The 23,661-nt window shown below is 37.6% G+C and overlaps 1 protein-coding gene across 2 annotated transcripts in view; it reads left to right on the plus strand.

Moving 5' to 3' along the window:
- The window catches only part of LOC136857400 (ecto-NOX disulfide-thiol exchanger 2), a 152,677-nt gene that overhangs the window by 127,884 nt on the left and 1,132 nt on the right, over window positions 1-23,661 (plus strand). The gene's annotated exons all lie outside the window — the stretch shown is intronic.

Here is a 23,661-nt window from a genome sequence, read left to right on the forward strand (position 1 = left end):
AAAGCATATTTGATGTTTTAGGCTCTGATTTCAGCAGTATTAGTGAGGAAGAAGTTATTAGTGATCCTGTTCATGAATGAAAACGAAATATATTACCAGAGATCTTTCCGTTGTAATATCGTACGACATGGAATGCCGAATGAACTTTCTCCCGCCCCTCAAGATCCGATTGCGACTGCCGGATTTGAACCTACGATCTTGGTACCTAGATGTGAACACTTTACCACTGATCCTCTTAATAATAATAATAATAATAATACACCGAGAGAGACGGCTGTAAGTTCGTATTTGGGATATAGGTTCGAATCTCTTCATTCACTTACTCGTGATTTGTTTCCCATTAATTCCTTATTTCGAAATCAGGCAAATGTTAGGCTCATGTCGTATTGGTTTCCTATTATTTCCTTATTTCAAATCAGGCAAATGTTAGGCTCGTGCCGTATAATTAAGGCCATAACACACACTAAAGAACTTCCGAGGTGAGATAAGGTAATGAAAAATTTAAGATTTCAAAGGGATTTTTATGTGTTATATTTCTGTATTGTTCTGTTTTTGGTGTCATGAGCAATAGTGTGGAATTTCTCAATAATATACAACAGGTCCCGTGATAATACGCGCAGTCGATCACCCACTATACTGTTTTAACCGAAAGCTTGCAACAGCCAGGTTGCATACCAAAAAGTTGGCGGATTCCTAGCAATGTCAGAGCAAAGGGCGGGTGGATGCATATGGGTTAACAAGACAATATAAGTTTATAGTGATTGGACTTTAGCAAATATCTTACAGTGGCCAATAGTGCCCCATTTGAACTTGGCATATACACGTGAAGAACAGTACTTCATATGAAGATTTACAAATTTGCAGGACTGCCTCTTACCTTTTACCTTGCATATTGAAATGTACCATTGTCATAGGTTGCATATAATGTATTTTACACAGTATATATTTGAAGAGGTCATTCAATACAGGTTTTAATCACCTGGCATTTCATTTCTCAACGCAATCTCAAATTCAGATTCACATTATTTATTTTGACAAAGTTTATATAAAGTATACTACCCCATTTGAACTTGACACATACGCATGAAGAAAGAACAATACTTCATATGAATTTCACAAAACTTATATGATTGTCTTATACCTTGCAACTTTTATATATTGAAGTGTGCTAATGTCTTCTTTGCATGAAATGTATTTTAAATAGCATATAATTGAAGGAGTCATTCAACAGAGGTTTCAATTACCTAGCTTACTGTTATTTCAAACGCATTTCACTTTGTTATTGTAATTTCAACTTCAGATTCACATTACTCATTTTGACAAAGTCTAAGCCTAATAAAAAGTATACTGTATAAGCACATGCGGCTACATTTAAGCATATTTAGTCGACTAAAAACAACGCAATATGAAAGTCTTTTTAAAGAACTATTACTAGTAAAACTTGAATGTTAATGCTATATTCAAGGTCAGGTGTAAACAACAACTTTTATCATGTGTTGTAATTCTTTTAATGTGTTATAGATATCTTTTTAATATTCTTGATCCTCTAAACTTAGACGTAAGAAGCAGAATTTCACTTCTAGACATACTACCTAATGTCTATCAAACATGACATGTTTATTTGTAAAATACAACTGTTAAAACATGTATTCTAATGTGTATGTAAATGACAGCTGAGGATGACTTGTGATAAGTCAAAACCGGTCCTGTTTTAAAAAACATTAATAAATTTAGTATTGATAAGGTAGATCTCTTTCTTTCTATGACATACTGATGTTAGTTTTGCGATACAGTAAAACCTCGTTAATTCGAAGTCTTTGTAATACAGAAATCGGACTTCCAATTATGTGATTTCGAATTAACAGCCATCTTGTAATTCAGAAATACCAACCCTCACCAGTTTTTGCGGATTCTGCTTTTCCGCGTACTGCCTGCTACGTGATATTGTGGCTTTCTTTAAAACGCTGAATACAAAAGAATTACGATTTCACTATATTTTCAACTGTGAAACGCACTGAAGTGAGTGAAAGTGCGGAAAGCTACCCCTGCACGTTCCGGAAGACGCGTTCTATCGTGACGTGGTAAAATTTTGAATTTAAATTACTCTGTAAAATACGGTACTATTTTTAAAAGAATGTAAAGTCAGTTTAGAATTAAAAGTCTGAATAGTTTTCTGTTTAAATATGACATATGGGGACAGTTTTCTTCCATCTACGGTTGCACAAAGCATAACTGTACACTCAGCATCGAAAACTAGGTGAGCCAGGAGCATGTTGGCAACCTTGACGCAAATAAAACCCGCAACCCAATTTCGTGCCTCGAATTTTAAAAATAATATGCGGGGATTATTCGCGTAAATACAGTATATTATTGCAGTAGAAAGGATATTCTATATAGCTGTGTAAAAAGAAAGCAATGTAAAAATATTGAAGGTATCCATGGAGATTAATGACTTTAAAAATGAAAGTGAAAAGGCACTTGAATTAAGTTAGAAAAAAATATTCTTTGTATTCAAATGGTGGAGTGAAATCTTATCCAATGCTTATATAAAATAAAGGAAAAATAAATTAGAAAAATGTAGGAAATATTAACAAATTTAAGGAATGTAAAATATTAAATGAAAAGAATGACAGTCAAATTGTTGCTCATCTTACGTAACCAAATGTTGGACGTATTCGTAAAATAACATGCTAGAAAGCAAATGACATGAAAAAGAAAAAGGAAAAAAAGAAAATGATAGAGATTATAAGGAAAAATTACTAAGGTTTAATGAAAAGTGTTAAGAATAGAGGGAATCTTAAGGTGGGACTGAAGAATGAGGGAATGGGGATAAATGCTGAGGAAAGGTAGAATGAATAGAATGGAAGATTGAATTCAGATTGGTTAAATTAAAATTGTTAAGAATAATGATAAAAAGAACAAATGGAATTTTTTTTTTTTTTTACATATTTCATTTTGGTTGTAATTAGAGTTAAAATATTGATCTAAATGTATGAAAAAATTCTCTGTTATATCAAGTAATTGGCCTTTTTGTAATGTTTTAAGAATTCTTAGATCTTGTTGAATGTTGGTGAAATTATGGTTAAAGTCATGCATATGTTGACCTACAGCCGAAAATTTATTGTATCTAATGGCATTTTCATGTTCCAAGTATCTAGTGATGGAGTTTCTCCCCGTTTGTCCAATGTAAGAAAAATTGCCATCATGACATTTAAATCTATAAACACCTGATTTAGAAAAACAATTAAATTTATTAATAGAGGTGGAGTTGTATAAGATGTCAGAATTATTATTAGTTTTGAATGCTATATTTATATTGTATTTTTTTAAAGTGTTAGTGATTTTGAAAATGTCCTTGTTAAAAGTAAAGGTTGAAATTATTGAGGTTTTAGGTTTATCTTTTATTAAAACAATGCGGACTGGTTCCGAGAAAACTCGTGTTTGCCTGGCCGAGCGTTACGGACCGGTCCTGAGTTATCATGTTAGCAGCAGACTGAAGTTTAGTGCTATGTTTTGAGATATACCGGAACTATTCAGAAGTCAAGGGTGCTAGAACTCTGTTATGTATGGTTCTACACATGAATGTTCATTGATGTGAGTATATATCACATAACGTTTAAAGAAGATTGGTACTAGTTTCGACGCTCATTGCGCATCATCATCAACCAACTAATCAGTTGAGCAAAATACAACCATCAAATAGCAATATATAACACATGATAGCACCTACAAGACAAATGTTAAACTATGACTAGTTAAAATATAAAACACATGACAGCAAATATAAGGATTAATGTTAAAAGTTAAATTGTAACAAGTTAAAACAATGAAAGTAAATCAGAGAAGGTAACACAATTGTTAGGGTATGATACACGAGAAAATAGTCCAGCTTGAGGTTTGTAGAACATAAGGTGTATCTATATACAACACTTGAATGCACCTAAGACAAATTTTAAATGACCATCTAAAACACATGACAGCACCTATAAAGTCACTGTTAGATTATAACCAGTTGAAATGATGAGGTGTGTCTGACTGTAAAATATAAAATTTTTGAGAAGGTATCCCAGTTGTTGAGTCTTGATAAACAAGAGAATAGTCCAGCTTGAAGTGCATAGATCAGTGGTTCCCAACCTGGGGGCGATCGCCCCCAAGTGGGCGATTTGGGTTATCAGGGGGGCAATAAATAAGTGGGGGTCGATTTGCGGGCGATGAGTATTCAAAGGGGGGAAAGTAAAATAGCAGTGTACAATAGAAGTTGCCGGGTAGCACGAGTCACTGGCTATTCTCAGCCAGCGATTTCACTGCACTCACCCTTCTCCACTGTTCCCAACTGTTGTTGTTCAGTGCAGCCAACTGGTGACTCAACTCCTGCCATCACAACACACTTGCCATTGACCTAAATATGTCTTCAGTCTTAACTAGCCTTTGTGTGCCTCAAAATCAGTTTTTGTGCTTTTGTTTTGAAGTGTAGAAGTTCATGCGCAATGGATTCGAAAAAGAAGTGTTGTCAATAATCAGCTGAGTATTTAAAATTCGGGTTTATAGCGTCACCGCAAAATGTGCAGTTTTCACATTGTCTGTTGTGCAATGAAACATTTACTAGTAATGAAGCCATGGAGCCTTCGCGAATGAAAGATCATTTACAATAGTACACAGTGATAGAGTAAAGAACTTAGGTAGTTATTTCCAACACCTCAAAGCTAAAGCTGATAAACGGCCTAATGTGAGTGAATCATTTATAAAACCATCAACCAATCTTGACAAAGGTCTTCTTGTTTCTTATTGATCGCTAAATGTAGTAAACCTCAGACAATTGGCGAAACTCTTGTTTTACCGGATACCACAAAAATTGTTGAAATCATACTAGGCGAGGGCCTTAGTAATACGATCAATCGGTTCCTTTGAGAAACAATACTGTTTCCAGGCAAAGTGACGAAATGGCCATGGACATTGAATCCAAACTCACCAATTTGTTGAAAAAAAAAAAGTAAATTTGCTTTGCATACTGATGAAACAACTGTGACTGATAACAAAGCAATTTTATTAGCTTATGTGAAGTTTATAAATGAACAAAAGGAAATTACCGAGGAAATGTTGTTTGCTAGAATTTTGATCACTGATACGAAGGGATCGTCTATTTTTAAAGTGGTGCAAGATTATTTTGAGGGAAAAGAGATTTCCCTAACAAACGTGGGCGCTTACGCAACAGACGGTGCTGCTGCCATGTCAGGTCATCATGCTGGGTTTCTAGCCCACCTTAAGAAAGAAGTGCCAGAGGTCATCACTATTCACTGTGTCATTCATCGTCAACACTTAGCTGCGAAAAAATTGAATGGTGTCCTGAATGAAACCCTACAATTGGTTATTACAGGTGTCACCAATGTTAAAGCTAATTCCCTCAATGACCGTCTGTTCCAACAACTTTGCCATGAAAAAGATGAGGAATTCGAACGCTTGCTTCTACATAACGGCCGTGAGGTGGCATTCCAAAGGAAACTGTTTGCGCCGCTTCTTCGAATTATTTGACACGGTTACTGAGTTTCTCGACTCGTCTGATCCTGTTTTAAGTGAGAATTTGAAGCAACGCAAGCTGGAACTTGCGTACCTTACAGATATTTTTTGAAAAAATGAACGAAGTCAGTATTAGGCTTCAAGGAAACAAGATGAGCCTTATCAAGGCCAAAGGAATTATTTCATCATTCATCGCCAAGTTTGATATTCACAGGGTAAATATTGTCCGTAAAGTGCTGATTCAGTTTCTGAGCCTGAAAAAGTGTTCATTGTCAGATAAGAAGACTACTGAACTCCCAGAAGACAAAATCCTAATTTTTACCGATCACCTTGACCAGTTAAAAACTGATATGGAATCAAGGTTTGAAGATTTGACCAAGTTACAAATTCCGGATAGAATTCTAGATCCATTCGCGTTTAAAGCTGTGGATAAACTTTATAAAACTTTGCAGACAGAGTTTCTAGATCTGAAGTGTGATTGTGAGGCGAAAATCATTTTCAAGCACAGCGGTTACGAGTTAGCCTGGGTGAAGCTTGTGGACACTTATCCACAACTGTGTGGAAAAACTGAACCACATCTCATCTCATTCTTGATTGATAAATTTCATTTTTGTTCCGTATTGATAGTCACCATAAGTCATAAATGAAAGAAAAGTTCCACCTAATCAATACTATTTTATCACATGTAGGACTGGTTTCGACCTCTCAGAAGGTCGTCCTCAGCTACACTAGAATTGCATTTACATACTGTGCCTCATATTGGGAGCTAATGACATACTCTAGAATTCAACAATTTTATAGTGGTTATACCCATACTAATAATTCAATGTTTTATATAGTTACAAAATAATTTAAGCTCATAACTTGCAAACAACATAAGAAGGTGTCTGTCACTTATTACTTTGGACTGTCAATTGAAGTTTACATCCAACGCACATTACAGTGATTTTAATGTTTTAATGTGTTTAAGAATTTTGCTTAATGAGCTACTTCACATCATTCTAACATAATACGCACTGTAACAACGCAAGAACTACTGTTACCTGCCGCTTTAGACAGTCAACAGTGCAATCAGGCACGTTAAACCATGTTTACTAATTTTTTATTGTGACTTTTATTGTTTTAATGCGTTTAAGTGTTCTGTTTATGGACTAACTTCTTATTATTCTAATATGACACAAACTGTACAACGCAAGAACCACTGTTACCTGCCGCATTAGACAATCAACAGTGCAGTCAAGCACGTTAAACCATGTTTAATAATATTTTATTTTGGCTAGTCATTTGTTTTATTGAACTATCAACACGTATCTCTCTATTTAGTGTAAATTATTGTTAAAACTACTATAATACTGACTATTTTTGCAATTGTTCAACTAAGTTCATTTCATACAGGACTAAATATTCATAAGATTGGAGATCAATTAAATTGACTAGGCAAATGCTTATGTTTAAAAATACTCCGACATACTCATCACGTTAAAGAAAAGACGAACTCATATTAGTTCTTACATATGTACATTGAGTGTAATAAGAGCAATTAATTTTTGTAATTGTAACTATATAAAATGAATTCTTAGCATGGGTATAACCACTATAAAATTGTTGAATTCTAGAGTATGTCATTAGCTCCCAATATGAGGCATAGTATGTAAATGCAATTCTAGTGTAGCTGAGTATGACCTTCTGAGAGGTTGAAAACGGTCCTACATGTGATAATAAAATAGTATTGATTAGGTGGAACTTTTCTTTCATTTATGACTTATCTCATCTCATTCCTGTCAACATAGTTAATTGGAAAGGATTTAGTTCTGTTATCCAGCTCCTCACAATAGAAATAAGTTGGACATTTGCCTCAAAGGAACTTGACAAACATAAGGCCGGATATTCAAGCTTTAACACAAATCCACCAAGCACAAGGCAGCCATTGAAAAGGTAAAATAAAACAATAACAAAGTTTTCAAACTTTCATTTATATTTTCAAATTTTAACTGTCAACTTTCTTAATTTTTCCAGATTCCGATTTTAAAATGAAAAACATGTACTCTGGTTTTTTAAATGTACATCAATGATATTAGTTCATTATTTCATATATTTTTTCTTAAAATATCTGTAAAAATGTACATTTTACTTTTTCCTATTTTATTTAAGAGTGACCGGATAACTGCTCTGATTGTTTTTATATACGGTAATAAATTTGTTTAAAATAATAAAACTGGTTTATTGTTTACACTTTACTTCAAATTAGGCCTACAATGAAAATGACAAGGGGGCAGTAGGTGTTAGTCAGCCTCCACAAAGGGGAGATGTGTCACAAAAGGTTGGGAACCACTGGCATAGATCATAAGGTAACTGAAGGTAACTGAATGCAGGAAAGTGAGAAATTTACTTAAACTTAATATTCATTCAAGTGCTCATTACAGTAAAACCTCGTTAATTCGAAGTCGTTGGGACGCAAAAGCCGGACTTCAAATTACATGATTTCGAATTAACCGCCAACTCGTAATTCAGAAATGCCATCTCTTGCCGTGTCACAAAATATTCTAAGACCTGTTACCTTGATTCACAGTTTAAACCCTTCAAATGTCATGGAAAAAACTATTTCCAAAATGTATCCACTGAGCTCGATAGCTGCAGTCGTTTAAGTGCGGCCAGTGTCCAGTATTCGGGAGATAGTAGGTTCGAACCCCACATTCGGCAGCCCTGAAAATGGTTTTCTGTGGTTTCCCATTTTCACACTAGGCAAATGCTGGGGCTGTAGCTTAATTAAGGCCACGGCCGCTTCCCTCCCGCTCCCAGCCCTTCCCTGTCCCATCGTCGCCATTAGACCTATCTGTGTCGGCGTGACGTAAAGCAACTAACAAAAAAAAATGTACCCAACAAGGTGCATTTACAGTATTCAAATAATGCACTCGAATAACTCGCTGACAAACGTAACTTCATGCAACGATAGAAAAACCAAGCATGATTCAAAGACAGGGAGAAATCTATGCTGGCTGTCGTGTGCAAATGCTTTATTCATTTGATTACTGTACTGTTTGCATTTTATATGCCCTGTACTTGCACAGAAAGTACCTGATGCCCATAAAAAATCGTGGTTTATCGAACTTTCCTAAGATGAGGGGAGAAAAGGTCTTTTGTTTCCGTGTGAATTGTAACACAATACAATGACCCCAACCCTTGTACTAGCACTTCGCTCCTTTAAAACCATAAGTCCATTTGGGCTTGGCATTAAAAGAAACAACGCAGTTTCATAGGCATTGACAATAATGTTCGGTGCACACGAATTGACTATATGACCCACGCTTTTTCGCCAACTGTCGGCATCACCAGTGTTTACGGATTCTGCTTCTCCGCACGCTGCCTGCTACGTAATATTGTGGCGTTCCTTAAAACGCGGAATACAAAAGAATTACGATTTCACTCAAACCTAGCAGATATGAAGCACACTGTAGGTACTCCGAAGTGAGAGAAAGTGCAAAAAGCTACCCTGCACGTTCTGGAAGACCCGTTCTATCATGACATGGATAAATTTTCAATTTAAGTTACTCTGTAAAATACTGGGATTTTTTTAATGTAAAGGCAGTTGTGAATTAAAAGTCTAAATTTTGATAATGGGACCGACATTATTCTTCGAAATATGAATAATCTGTATTTTGAATTAAACAATTTAAATAACATGCAAAACCGTACCTCATGTTTCCAGGAACAGAAGGTTCTTCGAATTAGGCACGATTTTGAATTAACCGATTTCTAATTTTTGCGGTTCTACTGTATTATTGTTATTAAGTGCGTTGACGCAGGTAAGCTTTGTGCAAATGTGTAATGCATCATGACACCGTTCGGGCCACGGCATGTTGAGTTTCTAACCTATCTTTCGTGCGAGAGGTTCGGAAGTTTTAAGGCACGACTAGTAACTTGTAATATCACGTGTAATTTTGTGAATACAGAGCAAGATTTAAGATAAAGTGACATCACATTGTAAGAAGAAAGTTTTTGTGGGTTTGGAGATTTCGATTTTGTGAAGTATGTTTGTATGTATTCGCTCTTGATCCAGCCAATCCTAAGCTTCCATTCATATCGATTTATATCGGTTGAGCGCAATCTCGAAACCTGGCTGCCAACTGTATTGTCTACATCACCCTGTGGTTAAGCTACCTCACTCGGCATGTGTGGTATAGGTTTATTAGTGTTCAGTGTAGATGTAATTTTATATACATCCATGTGTTAGTATATAGTTCATCTGTGTACCATACCCCAGTATAGTTCGTGAAAGACAAGCGGCAAGAATGTGACTCGGCAAAAATTGGCACCGTGCTCTCGATCAGCCATAACCTCCTTCCTATGCCAGTCATTAGCCACAAATAATTTATTTCCTTTATTCTTAATAATAATGTACCTATTCTTGTTTTAGTGACGGATATTGTTAGGAAGTGCATACACTATCTTTGAAGGTTTTGTGAATTTGTTTTCACTTGTGATTCGCGTGTGATTTTCTTAGTACGGTATTACATTTTACAAGGACTGTGTGCCGCAGTTATATTGCATCAGCTGTTATCAAAGCAATACACGTAGAGTGCTGGCAACATAGGTAAGGCACTGCTCACATGTTTTGCAAACTGTCGGTTTAGAAGAAAGCTGTGCGGAGTATAGGACTATTTAAAATTTTTACAATATCCTTATGTTACTTCCCTTTTCAGGTGACAGTATCTTCATCAAAGCCAAGGAAAACTTTGTTTAATGAAAGGTGGCTGCTTGATGATACTTTCAGAACATGGTTGAAACCCATGCCTCAGGACAAATTTTCAGCATATTGCATAATATGTCAAACATAATTTTCTCTTAGCAACATGGGGAAACAGGCATTAAAAAGTCACATGGGAGGAAAGAAGCTTGCCAGTAGTGTCAAGTTCAGCTAGTTCTCATCATACCTTTCAATTTATTTTAAAAAAGAACATTCGAATAGTGAAGTAACAAAAGACTTAAACTCAGTAGATAATACCCTGGTCGCAAGCACAAATTGTCCTCTGCCTGCCACAGCTACCACAAAGAACTCTATCATATATGACTTCACTGCTTCTTCTTCTTCTTCTTCTCCTTCTTCCATTAAAGAAGCATACCTGCCAACCCTTCCGATTTGCCCAGAAACTTTCCATTTTTTTAACTCTTCTACCGATTTTCCGACTTATTTTTACTTCTTCCTATTTTTGACCAATATAACCTCCAGTAAAGTCAATACTTTTCCCCTAGGATAAATGGTAAATTCTTATGTGCTTGTGTAATTTACGCAACCTCATTTTCAGGGGTATTTATTTGAATGGAAAATTCTAAATTCCCAGGTGAACTTATCAAAAGCCCTTATGAGAGGCACAGTCTGATAATTGCATACGGGAGACAAATCTCCACAATGGAATTATTGCCCGCCTAGCAATTCCGAATGGAAAATTCTAAATTCCCATGGAGGGAATTATTTATTTTTCACCAATAGAGCATGTCAAAAACATATCAGATGTAAGGCTTTTCAGGCGTTTGCTCTATTAACCAGTGTTTCATTTTAGGTCTGACACTAGACTCATCAGAGTGGGATGTGTCAGACCCTACCCACTGACGCTGGGATGTATGCAGGTGAACTTATCAGAAGCCCTTATAAGAGGCACAGTCTGATTACTGCATACGGGAGATAAATCTCCACAATCGAATTATTGCCCGCCTGGCAATTCCGAATGGAAAATTCTAAATTCCCATGGAGGGAATTAAATATTTTTCACCAATAGAGCATTTATTTTATGCTTTATTTCACGAGTGTATCCAGTGCGTCCCTGCCGTGTAGCCCGCTCACTATAGCAGCGTGTATGCTTCACAGCTGGGAATTCGGGACAGCAATCGTCCTACAAACAAGAGAGGCTAGCATGCGCTAGCGACTCCGTTAATCGGGACGAAAGAATGAGGTTGTTATTGTGTGATTTGCGCGCTGTTAACGTAGTTTCTGTGTATAGTTTCGTTGGAGTTGTAGGCCACGAGTTTTTTCTTACGGTTCTGTGCTTTTCGTCGGTCAAAGTCATATGTTAATAATGTATGAGACACATTGATATGCATATTTCAGTGCATTTATGTTCATTCTTACTTCATAATTTTTATGAGTTGCATGTATTACAGGGAGTTGTGTTGGTGACAGTTTCTGGTATTTTCTCTTCACATTATGGTCACAAAACGTAGCCAACGTTACCAAGTGTTCAGAAATATCTATAAAATTATAATTTCCGTTCATTTTACAGTCTAAAAGGAACTATTATGCATTTTGTTCCTGTGTCGGTGTGATATAAATATTGTGCCCGTGTCATAAATGAGAATGATTAGGTCAATTTTTTGTAACTATTTTTATGTTTTCTTAGTTTAAGATTTTGAATTTAATGGTCAATTCACATTGTAACTGTAAATGTGTGTACCTTTTATCCTGTCCTTTTTTCACCAAGACCGTGGCACAATATACGTGTTGAAATCAAAAAACTAAAAAAATCTTCCTACTTTTGATTTCTAAAAGTTGGCAGGTTTGAAGAAAGTTCACCAGAAATGAGATTTCTACAGAATTATCTTTCAGGAGAGCAAATAACCAAAGCTGAGATTATATGGTGCATGCATACTATCATGCAACACCATTCTTTACGTGCCAGTGAAGCTGGTGTATGTTTGTTCCCAGTAACGTTTCCAGACTCTGAAAAAGCTTTGAAAGTTCAATTGCACAGAATGAAAGTTGCATATACAATCAGTCATGGTTTGGCTCCCTATTTTCATAAAAAAGTTCTTGAGATGTGTTGTAAGTGCACACATTTCACTGTTGGTTTTGACGAGTCACTGAATAAAGTTTCTCAGATGGGCCAAATGGATCTTGTAGTTCGTTGTTTCAATCCTGATGCTAATGAGATATGCTCTTCTCATTTTGATTCAGTGTTTCTTGGTCACTCTACCTCAGATTTGTTAAATGGTTTTTTGCGAGCACTGCAAGGACTCAATCTAAAAAAACTCTTACAAATTTCAATGAATGGTCCAAATGTTAATAAAAAGTTCCTTCAGGATATCGGTAATTTATTAAATGATGATCCAGATGCTCCTATTTTGGTGAACATTGGACCTTATGGCTTGCATACTGTGTGCAATTCATATAAAATGGCAGTAAAAGAAATCCAGTGGAATATTGTTGCGTTTCTACGTGCTCTTCTTGTTTTGCTACGTTCCTGCAGGACGTGCTAATTATACACATTATTCAGTTTCAAACATATTTCCTTCAAAATGTTGTGCTATAATTGTGCTATAGGATGTCTTGAAAATTCGAAAGTCATTGAACGTGCTATAGATATCCTACGTGTTGTTGTTGTTGTTGTTGTTGTTGAATATCCGTTACAGCCTGGAGCCCTATTTCACAAGAGTACATTAGGGCTGTAGTTTATAATCTTAAAATATTTCAAAACGAAAGATTAAGAGTTCAGTTTGTTAAAGATGTGCAGAATGAATGTTAAGAATTGCTTATAACAACAAGGCTTCTCAAAAATATCATGCAATGTTGACAAATATGTAGAAGGAACAAACAGAGGCAAGAAAATCCCAAACTGTAACAGCTTCAAAAGACAGTAGAAGTCCGCTAGAGCAAGTACGGCACATAGCAAGAGCAATAAACACATGATATGTTTTTCTGACATGAATGCATTTTACGTCGTGTATGTAGGGGTATAGTGAAAGATATAGGCTATCTACCGTTTCTAAAGATGCGATGTAAGTATAAAAAGGCGTGAAAAGGACAGGAGAACAAATATGAGGACCTTTTCCACTGGGGCTTATTAAGTAAAAACAGTGTATTAATAGGTGTGTAAAATACCTGACAACAAACATAAAAACATTTTCAGTGGGGACCCATAAAAGTATCAGCGCCTTATTGCAGATCACAATCTTAGACCATGAATTATTTGGAGGTTAAACTCGGCCATGTGTGAGAAAAATGACTTTGACCGTCATCTTGAATGCGACAAAACTTTGATAGACTCAAGTCGAAACTCGGCGGTGCGAGTTTCAACATACGTGCCACCGTTGAAAGATGCAGATGCCTGTCCACTTCATGGTTTTGTCTTCATTAATAAACTACTTTTTCAGTATCTGTAATGGTGCTACCACAAGACAGATCTGTACTACGCTAGTCAACTTCACACAATTATGTTCCTAATCCTTACATAGTCTGTCATGCGACAAATATTTGCTACCCTTCACTACATCATTCAACACATAATACATTTCTAACTTCAGCAATATCAGTGAAAACCGGAGAGCAAAACTGAACTTTCCTGAGGCTAATGGCTTGCTTCCCAAACCTATAATTTACTCCTTAAGTTCCAGAATTCAAGGTCTTTTCCCGTGTTCGCGAAACTTTCCCCGACCTGCCTGTTACAGAGTTATCCGTGGAAGGCAGAGGTGAAAGAAGGTGCGGGCTGGAATGGGTCTAACTACAAGTTCGAAAGATGAATTAAAATTTCAACAAAGGTTATATTTTCAAAACTTAACAATGGTAACATAGAATTTGAAAACTTAACAAGTCAACAAGCCAAAATCAGATACAAAGAAATTACAAGAGTTAGGGGATTATAACAAGGTCTGGGCTTCGAGCCCCACAATCACAATCCTTGAGCTGTTAGCCCAACTTTACCAAGGTACAAAATTGAACAAAGGGGCAGAAAACCCCATCATGCCAAGGAGCACTTGCTCCTAATTACAATGTTAAGCCTCCTAGAGGCACACAGAGATCAAATTTAGGAAAGAGCAGACTTCACACTAACTGCCCTCAAGGCACACATATAATGGTACAGGGGTACCTCGTACCCAATCTACTGGGCCTTCTCAGGAAGGAAAACAAAACGAGTTAAATAAATGGCCCAAAATACAAAATTGAATGGAGGCGTTTACTTGCACTCCTACACTAAAGTTTCTTTTTAAAACCTATGTGGCGCTAGGCCGATAATACAGGGGCTAATCCCAAGCTAGGGAGGTGACTCATATGAGAAAACTTTAATACATTAAGGAAGAGAAGAAACGATTATGAAAACGTAGTCACCTCAATTTCAAAATGAAGGGGAGCTCGAGAGGGTAAAGCGCACTCTATCCCCGCTTTACAGTAAAAGAGATTTGTAGACTTTACATAGACAGAAGAGGAATTTACATTTTAAAAAGATGGGTTACATATTAAAGGATTCAAACCTTCCCCGAGAGTTAAATTGCTGAGCTAGCAAGAAATAAAGATGTTAAAAGGCCATTACCTTGTTGAAGATCTGCTGACTGAAGAACGAGGCGCTTCCCGCCCCCTGCTACATATTCACACACTGAGTTAGATGTTATACTAGTGGCACCGAGACAAGAAAATCAGCAGTTTTTATACTCTTGCTGAAAACTCGAGACCTTTCAGGAATGAGTAGACACACCCCCCAATTTTATTGGTAGACAAATAATTACACATGGAAATTCGAAGAAGAAAGCAATGATTGGAGGAAAATTAATTACAGAAATAGTGATTGGCTAAATTCAAAACAGGCGGAAAGAAAGGATTAATGTTGCCAACCCACAAACCACAGAACAAAACTTAGTAAAGGAATACAAAATTTCTTCAGGGGAGTACATTCCATTACACCTTAGTGTATTACCATAGTTCTTGGTAGAGCCATCTTCGGAGAAACTGTTGAGTCAATACAGTTTTTCAAGGTTCAGGCCCTCTCCTGTAGAGGAGTTTCAATTGGCGCAATATTCGAACAAGCGGCGTGGAGGTGTACCACCCGGTATACTGCCTACTGTGGCATGGGCTTTAACCTGTGTTGGAAACGTTTCTTTCACAAGGGATGGTAAGGAAAAATTTCAGTGCAGGGAAAAATGTGATCGTACTGAGTGGTAATAATGAAATTATATGATGCGATAAATGGGGTATTTTAAATAGATTTAATACGATGTGAATCGGGACTTCGAATTTACAACGTGATAAGCGAGAAGTTGTCTTAATGAGGAACGCGCACTATGGGGTTACATTGTATTTTCTCACGCCTGGTTAAATTTCGGAAAGACTATTCCTGAGTAATTTATAGCGAAAAGGTTATTACTGGCGCTTGAAATATGTTTTCATGATACATACGAAGTTAAGTTAGGTTAGGAGACTCTTGTTTGAATAAGAAAACTGAAAAGTTTGCCACAGAAGCCACTGGAGTGATACTACTCCAGTTCTTCAGAATGAAATTGAACATCTCCTTTCACGTTGTCTCGGAATTAGAAAAATAATTTTCGAGTAAGCCATAGAATGGGAATCTGCGAAAACTCAACTTGCCGTTTGATTGTAATGCACGTGAGGTTTACGAAAAAATCAGATGTAACAACAATCCGCCATAGCTAGTAAATTTTTCGCCATTATGAATTCTCGCTATAACGGACTTATACTGTAGTATCAACTTCACTTAAAGATAAGCTTCTTAAGGCCAAGTTGTCATTTTTATTATTACTTGTTGGAGATTTGGAACCATTCCTAAAACATTTTCAGACAGATCTTCCATTTGCACCACTCTGTATAAATCTCTCATTGCAACAATGAAAAATGCCATGACAAGGTTTGTTAAGACTGAGTCACTGCAGTCTTCAGAAAATGTCCTCAAAATTAATTTAGACAGAAAAGAAAATCTTCTTCCTGCTTCTAAAATTGTCGTAGGTTATGTTGCTAGAGCAGCACTTCGTGGCATTTCTGGATTAAATGATCGAGATATATTAGTGTTTCGCACAGATTGTCTGGCTTTGTGTAAAAAGTTACTGGAACAGTCACCGCTGGCATATAAACTGACTAATGGAATTTCTTGTTTCGATCCAAGTGTAGCCAAGCAACCTGTAAGCAACAAATGGCTAAGGATAGCTTTAAATGCCTTTGTTGAAAACAAATGAATTTCAGGTAATGAAGTCAATCATGTACAAAGGGAGTTCACTTCTGTTTGGGAGAATGGTACTTTCAAAGAAGTAGTGAATTCTTTGTCTTGAAAAGACAAGAGGATAAATCACTTTTGGCTCCACACTGTTTTGCTAACAGAAAATTTGAAAACAGAAAAGTAGGCTTCATTTCTGAAAATGATACTAATATTTTTTCATGGAAATGCTTCACTTGAACATGGTTAATCTATTAATAAAGAAATTATAGTAGAGAACATACTACAAGAATCCCTTGGAGCACAAAGAAGAATATATGATGCTATTTCAAACCTTGGTGGAATTGAAGAGGTTTCCATTTATTAGAACGCTCCATGCTGCTTTGTATGTTCAAAATCTAAAGGAGAAACGTGAAGCATTGGAAGTAGAAGATTCTTTGCAAAAAAAATAATAATAAATAAAAGGCCGCTTTGTTGCTGAAAGAATTAGAAGAAAAGAAGCGGAGGGTGATGGCAGAAGCTTGATAGTCATTGGTGGCTACAGATGAAGAAATTTCTTCACTGAAGCAGTAATGGTAAACAATTTTTTTAAATCTTAAAGTGAATTTGATTATACTAAATTCAACTTCCAAGTTTTGAAATTTAATATGCACATTAATTGCTCGTTTATTTTTTTGGATGTTAAATTTCCAAAATGTATTTTAATATTACTCTCATAGCTGAAAACTTCCTTTATAATGTTATTATAATGTTAATTTTTGTCATTATGGGTCAGGGAAAAAAAATTTGTTTTTATATCTGGAAAACAGGGAAATGTCAGAATTTCAAAATCTGGATGTGATAGACACCCTGTCATTGCAATTGACCTTGTTTAACGATAGAATGGATTAGCTTATGGAATTTAGGATCCAGTGCTCCTTTGCTTTCAAATTAGTTAGTGTTTGATGTTAAAGCGACATAGAGAGAAGAAATTTTGAAAATTTTACTTCTTCATATTCTACAAGTAATATGAACAACCTGTGAAACTATTATCAGTTAAAGCAGGTCGCAAGTGACAAGAAAAAATGTGCAGAAAAGCAGGAGCAATAGAAATAACAAAGATACTTAACACATTGCGGACCGGGTGATCATCACACTGCTCAGCTCCTGTGCCTGGCCATTTTCTGTGTAACATATTGCTACAGCGCATGCACATAAACAAATGAGTCGAGCTTCATTAACCTTGTACTGATTATGGTGAAATTTACAGGAGACCTTTGTTAAGAGTCATAATAACGTTTCCTAGTGTGGTATCTGCTCAAATCTATTTCTACTCACTGTATACGGTGACCAGTAGTCTTTCCAATACGACTTTTTTACCTGTCCCATCAATATAATCAAAGCAAAAAATCATCTTGTCATATCATTACATCAGGCCAGTTCAAGCTCTTAGGGGATATTTTGTGTAATGAAGAAGTTTGCTCGTGATACAATTTCGTATGCTCGGCAACAAGTTCAAAGAAATCATCACAAAAAGTAAGCCCAACTACTCAATATTTTGAGGTTCATCAAGTCTTACCGTTTTTGCCAGGAACTCTTGGGAAATCCTCTAAAGTCAGTGAACTGTTATTTTCTACCCATTCATCACAATAAATATGCATATACTTCCATTTACGCTCACAATATCACTTTTAGCCTCGTTCTTGACCACCTCTGTCACATTGTTTTGGAGGGCGCACATCATTATGATCAACCAAAACTTTTTTGTTAGAGTAGCTTTCAACGTCGAACTCGCGGTCGTCAACATCGCTGGAGCAATCTGGTTACTTATCCAGATATAGTTAATTAAAAATCTTTGTCTGCATCTAAGCTCATGTTCAGTCTGGGAAACGCCATACCCACCACATGGCTCCTTTAACAACGTAAACATGAGATAGGAAAACTTAGCAAATGAATCACAAAACAGAAGATGAACGTAACGCTAAGCTATCATGGAATAACATAAAGCTTCAACACCGAGATTCTAGCAACCTCGACCGCCAGCTAGTTTCAGAAGTTTCAACAGATGTCACCGAACATAAGAATCTCGTGAAGACGAATTAACTCGTCTCCCATCCGCAACGTTCAGCCAGCTAAAGACAAGTTAACTCGTCTCCCGTCCGCAATGTCTTAAGAAACTTCAGGAAATTAATGTGAATTATACAGGGTCTCTCATAAAGAATGAACCAATTTCGAAGGCTTATTGCGCCATACTCAAGCATACGAGTTGCATATCGTTACAAAGGGTGTGGCCTCACATTTCTATTAGTAGTCAGTAGAGTACTACGTGCCTTCCTCCCCTCCCCGCCCCTCCCCCGACTCCATTCAACCTTGATATTTAGAAATTTCATGATCCGTATTGAAGTGGGATTACAATTATTGAACTTCATAAGGGTCCTCCTATTCAATACAAAGACATTTATTAATGTGAATCAATCACATGTCGTTCACATGAGGTACTAGTTTCGGAACCAAACCACAGATCAAATATAGTGTTAACTTCACATGACTTTAAACTCTTAAGTTAAATTATTGTAGTCCATTCAACCTGCACAGTAGTGAGCTCACTCAATTGCTACGTGAGTCTAACAATGGCAGCACTTCAGCACAAAGCGTTCTGTGTTGTTGCGTTCGCACGGACCAGGGCTGTGGTCACGGTGCAACGTGAGTTCCGTAGGTGATTTAACGTCGGCGCATACAGGCCCTCTCCCAAGAACATCCAAAGGTGGTTCCAACAGTTCCAGGAAACAGAATGTTTGTGTAAAGGAAAAAGCCTTGGTCGACCGCGAACTGCACGGTCAGAAGAAAATGTGAGAATAATCCAAGAGATGTTTACTCGGAGCCCCCGGAAATCCCTATCTCAAGGTCGCCGTCAGCTTCAGGTGAGCAGTATCAGTATCTGGTGTGTCCTGAAAAGATGCCTATACGTGAAACCGTACAAACTTCAGCTGAGGCATGTTGACAAGGGACAAGGGATTGAATTCTGTGCTGCGATACTGAGCATGGAAAATGATACACACCTTTTCGCACCTCATTTTTAGTAACGAAGCAACCTTCCATATCAATGGCTGTGTCAATCGTCACAATGTTCGGATTTGGGGAACCGAATACTCACATGCTACAGTCGAGCACAAATGGAATTCTCCCAAGGTAAATGTTTTCTGTGCGGTCAGTAATGTCAGGGTTTATGGCCCTTTCTTCTTCAACACAACCACTGTCACAGGACAAAGCTATCTCGCAATATTACGGACCTGGTTCTTCCCTTTGCTGCAAACACACTCATGCGACTTCATTCTCCAACAAGATGGAGCCCCTCCCCATTGGAGTGTACCAGTGCTAGCATTTCTGAATGAAACAGTGCCTCAACAGTGGATTGGTCGACACACTGCTACAGATCATGCTCTACTCGCATGGCCTCCCAGATCTCACTCCTTGAGACTTCTTCCTGTGGGGATACGTCGAGGACAACGTTTATGTTCCCCCACTACACTGGATGACCTTCAAGAGCGGATAACACGTGTGATCAACTCAGTGGATCATGATATGCTGCAACGCGTTTGGGAGGAATTGTCCTATCACCTTAATGTGGTCCGTGCTGCTGGTGGTGGTGGTCGTATTGAACACTTGTAGGACTAAACTTGAACATAGGTCAAACACATGTGTCTTAGGTTTAATCTTGTACTACTGACTGTTGGGAAAATATAGCTTGATGAAATTGGTTCATTCTTTATGAAAGACCCTGTATGTTAGTCCATCCCTCGACCTCGTTATGGCCCCAAGACCACTTTGGTATCTGTCAGTGGCATATGTTGGGATCGAGATGTGGGCTACTACTAGACTTAAATTACCCCATTCCCCTTTTTCGACAGTTGGTTTAGTTAACGTCAAATCTTTAACGTTTTGAGCCACCAGAGTAGCCTGCTGTGTTGTTAGGGCTGTTTCACAAGCTACTGCAAGGCCTCTGCCACTGCCAATACTCAACGCCTGATCAGTGGAAATGGTAGCATAGTGTTTAGCAAACCGGGCGAGTTGGCCGTGCGTGTAGAGGCGCGCGGCTGTGAGCTTGCATCCGGGAGATAGTAGGTTCGAATCCCACTATCGGCAGCCCTGAAAATGGTTTTCCGTGGTTTCCCATTTTCACACCAGGCAAATGCTGGGGCTGTACCTTAATTAAGGCCACGGCCGCTTCCTTCCAACTCCTAGGCCTTTCCTATCCCATCGTCGCCATAAGACCTATCTGTGTCGGTGCGACGTAAAGCCCCTAGCAAAAAAAAGTGTTTAGCAAATTAGAGCTCGGCTTTGTTGTTAAACGGATAGAATGCTTGCCTTTGATCCGATGGCCCCGGTTCAATTCTTGGGATCAAATTCCTTGTACTCTTTAATTCCCCTGACTTGGGGATTGGATGTTTATGACATCTTTGCCATTCATTTCATCTTCATTGGGTCATCTTCATTTAGTATCTTAAAAATAAATGATAGGCCTATTACTCCTATAACAGCAGCCCTGGGCCCTGTTTCATAAAATATCTTTCCCTAATATTATTAGTAAGAAACCAATAATATTAACTAATAATATTAGTATTATGTTTCATAGAGTTATTAGCTAATAATATTAGTAATTAGTTTGAGTCAAAATTATTAGTAGATATTCCTAATAATATTAGTAAATTGTTTCATAGACAACATTACTAATAAAAGTTCCTCATATTATTAGGGTTATTTCCATGAGTGTATTTTGACTCATAATTCATATTATTAGTGAAATCAAACTGAGTGTTATATTAATATTTTGGCATAAAATCGTGAAGATCTCTGAAATGGTCGACTCTGATTCAAATAGTGATAAGGAACGAGTGTAGGTATTCACCGTTCAATGAATGTTACGTCATAAACAGCCTGTACTGGCATGTCACAAACATATGAATACAATGGGAGATTTAGGTTAGATTACAGAACTTTTGAGTATTTATTGATAGGATTGGTAATAGAACGTTCTACTGCAAGGAATGAAGCATAACCTTAAAATAGCAGCTTCGCATTGCACTCCACCGGTTGGTAGTGATACACAGTACCATTGTGTTGATTTATTGCATTTCTGCTCGGACACTCCAGGTATCCTTTAAAATCTTGACTTATATCACCAGTAAACCAAGATGATGGTAGGGAAGATTATTGTTATAAGGGGAAGTAGGCTACAACTAGGCAACCATCATCTATAATAACACTAATCAGATAGAAAAATGAAAAGAATCCGACATTTTGAAAAATGAAGGTATCGGCCAAAGAAAGAGAAGAGCCACAAAGGGCGTGATAATGAAAGACACTCTCGGCCTCGCAACCTAATACTGTCAGGGTCGGAAAAGAAGAGTTGAACAAGGGAGGCCGGAAGGGTAGATGAAAATGAGCCTGGCACAAGTAAGCTGAAGCAATGGCAGGACTCATCTCAGTGCCCCGTGTTCGCCAACCCACACTCCCAAGTTGAGAGCCTTCGGACCCCTTTTAGTCACTTCTTACGACAGGCAGGGGATACCGCGGCTGTTATTCTACCGCCCCCACCAACAGAGGGTAGTAGTCCATCTCAACAGAGATTTTTAAGAGCACATGAAATAAAAAAGGAACAAGGAGGGTTATATTGTGCAAATGGTTGCGAATAGTTGACGCTGTAACTCAATCACTTTCTGCAAAGAAACTTTCTTCTCTCACATTATTTTCACTTCTTTTATCCATTTTCATATGTATCAAAGTCACAGCATCGAAAATATCAAGTGAGCCTCTCAAACATGTGGATTAATAGTCGGTTGTAGTCAAGCGTTAGCCTATTGCTGGGAACAAACCCAAACCAAGAACATATGCAACAGACCGATTATAACCTCCATTTGTATCAGCTGACTAATGAACTAATATTATTAGTGAAGATATTTTATTTCATATGTAAATCTTTATGAAACAGAATTTGGTTAACTAATAATTATTTTTATGAGTTCTGATATTATTAGTTAGTTTTATGAAACAGGGCCCTAGTGTCTTCCTACAAGGATGTATAAGTAGGCAGGAGTGAAATCCCAGCACTCTGTTATCTATATAATTAAATCAGAAGTATGAGGTGCGGAAGTATCTACAATGAGGAAGGCATGGTTGTTTGGAATCGAACCCGTGATCATGTGTCAGACAATACTCAAATAATTTTCTCAGCTATAAATGATCGGTACTGAGCTCGATAGCTGCACTCGCTCAAGTGCGACCAGTATCCAGTATTTGGGAGATAGTGGATTTGAACCCCACTGTCGGCAGCCTTGAAGGTGATTTTCATGGTTTCCCATTTTTAAACCAGGCAAATGCTGAGGCTGTCCTTTTATTAAGGCCATGGCTGCTTCCTTCCCACTTGTAGCCCTTTCCTGTCCCATCATCACCGAAAGACCTATCTGTCCCGGTGCGACGTAAAGCAACTTGTAAAAAAAATTTTTTTTAATCTATAAGATGTCTTATACATGCAACAGCAAACACATGACACCATAGTACATGGGTCACTCGTGTCTGTTCGGAGTCTTCCGGAGAACTTTGAATCGGTGAGCTCTCCCCTCCTTAGCAGTGACAGGGCGAGCGGTGATCTGAAGGACTGAAGCCTTGTCCACCTATCCCCTCGGTCCCTGGACCAATGTAACATTCGGCAGCGTGGCGCAAAGTGAGGCGAGGGAAGAGGGACGCAGTGCTTGGTCTGCGATATCAGTCTCCGATGCCTTGCACTCAGAAATACGAGCTACGTTTTTTCTCATTGCTTTCAAGTTTTGTAAATGGAACAATGTGTCAGATGTCAGATGCTTACATTATAATGTGATTCGGATTTCCATCTTTCTCATTTGAGGTTTGGGCTTCACCGATAGCCTTGGTAGACCTCAGTATGCGCCCCTGGTATCTATGTTTGCCAGCTGGGCTCTGGGGAGAGGTAATACATCATCAATGATAATAATTGCTTCAGAAATGCACACAAATCTTCAAAAGGTTTGATCTTATGGACCGTGAAAATGTCAAGGAAAACTATATATAATAACTATATATATCCAACCCTTGTCCCATTTCTCTGCAAGGTCAGGTATGAAGCGAGATGATACCCTTCCTGATGTCAACCTCGTCAGAGGAGTTAATGAGATGAAATGAATGACGTGCTATATGATACTAGGAAGGGAGATGGTGAAACCTGGTGCTG

The sequence above is a fragment of the Anabrus simplex genome, chromosome 1 (assembly GCF_040414725.1).
Source record: "Anabrus simplex isolate iqAnaSimp1 chromosome 1, ASM4041472v1, whole genome shotgun sequence".
NCBI lineage: Eukaryota > Metazoa > Arthropoda > Insecta > Orthoptera > Tettigoniidae > Anabrus > Anabrus simplex.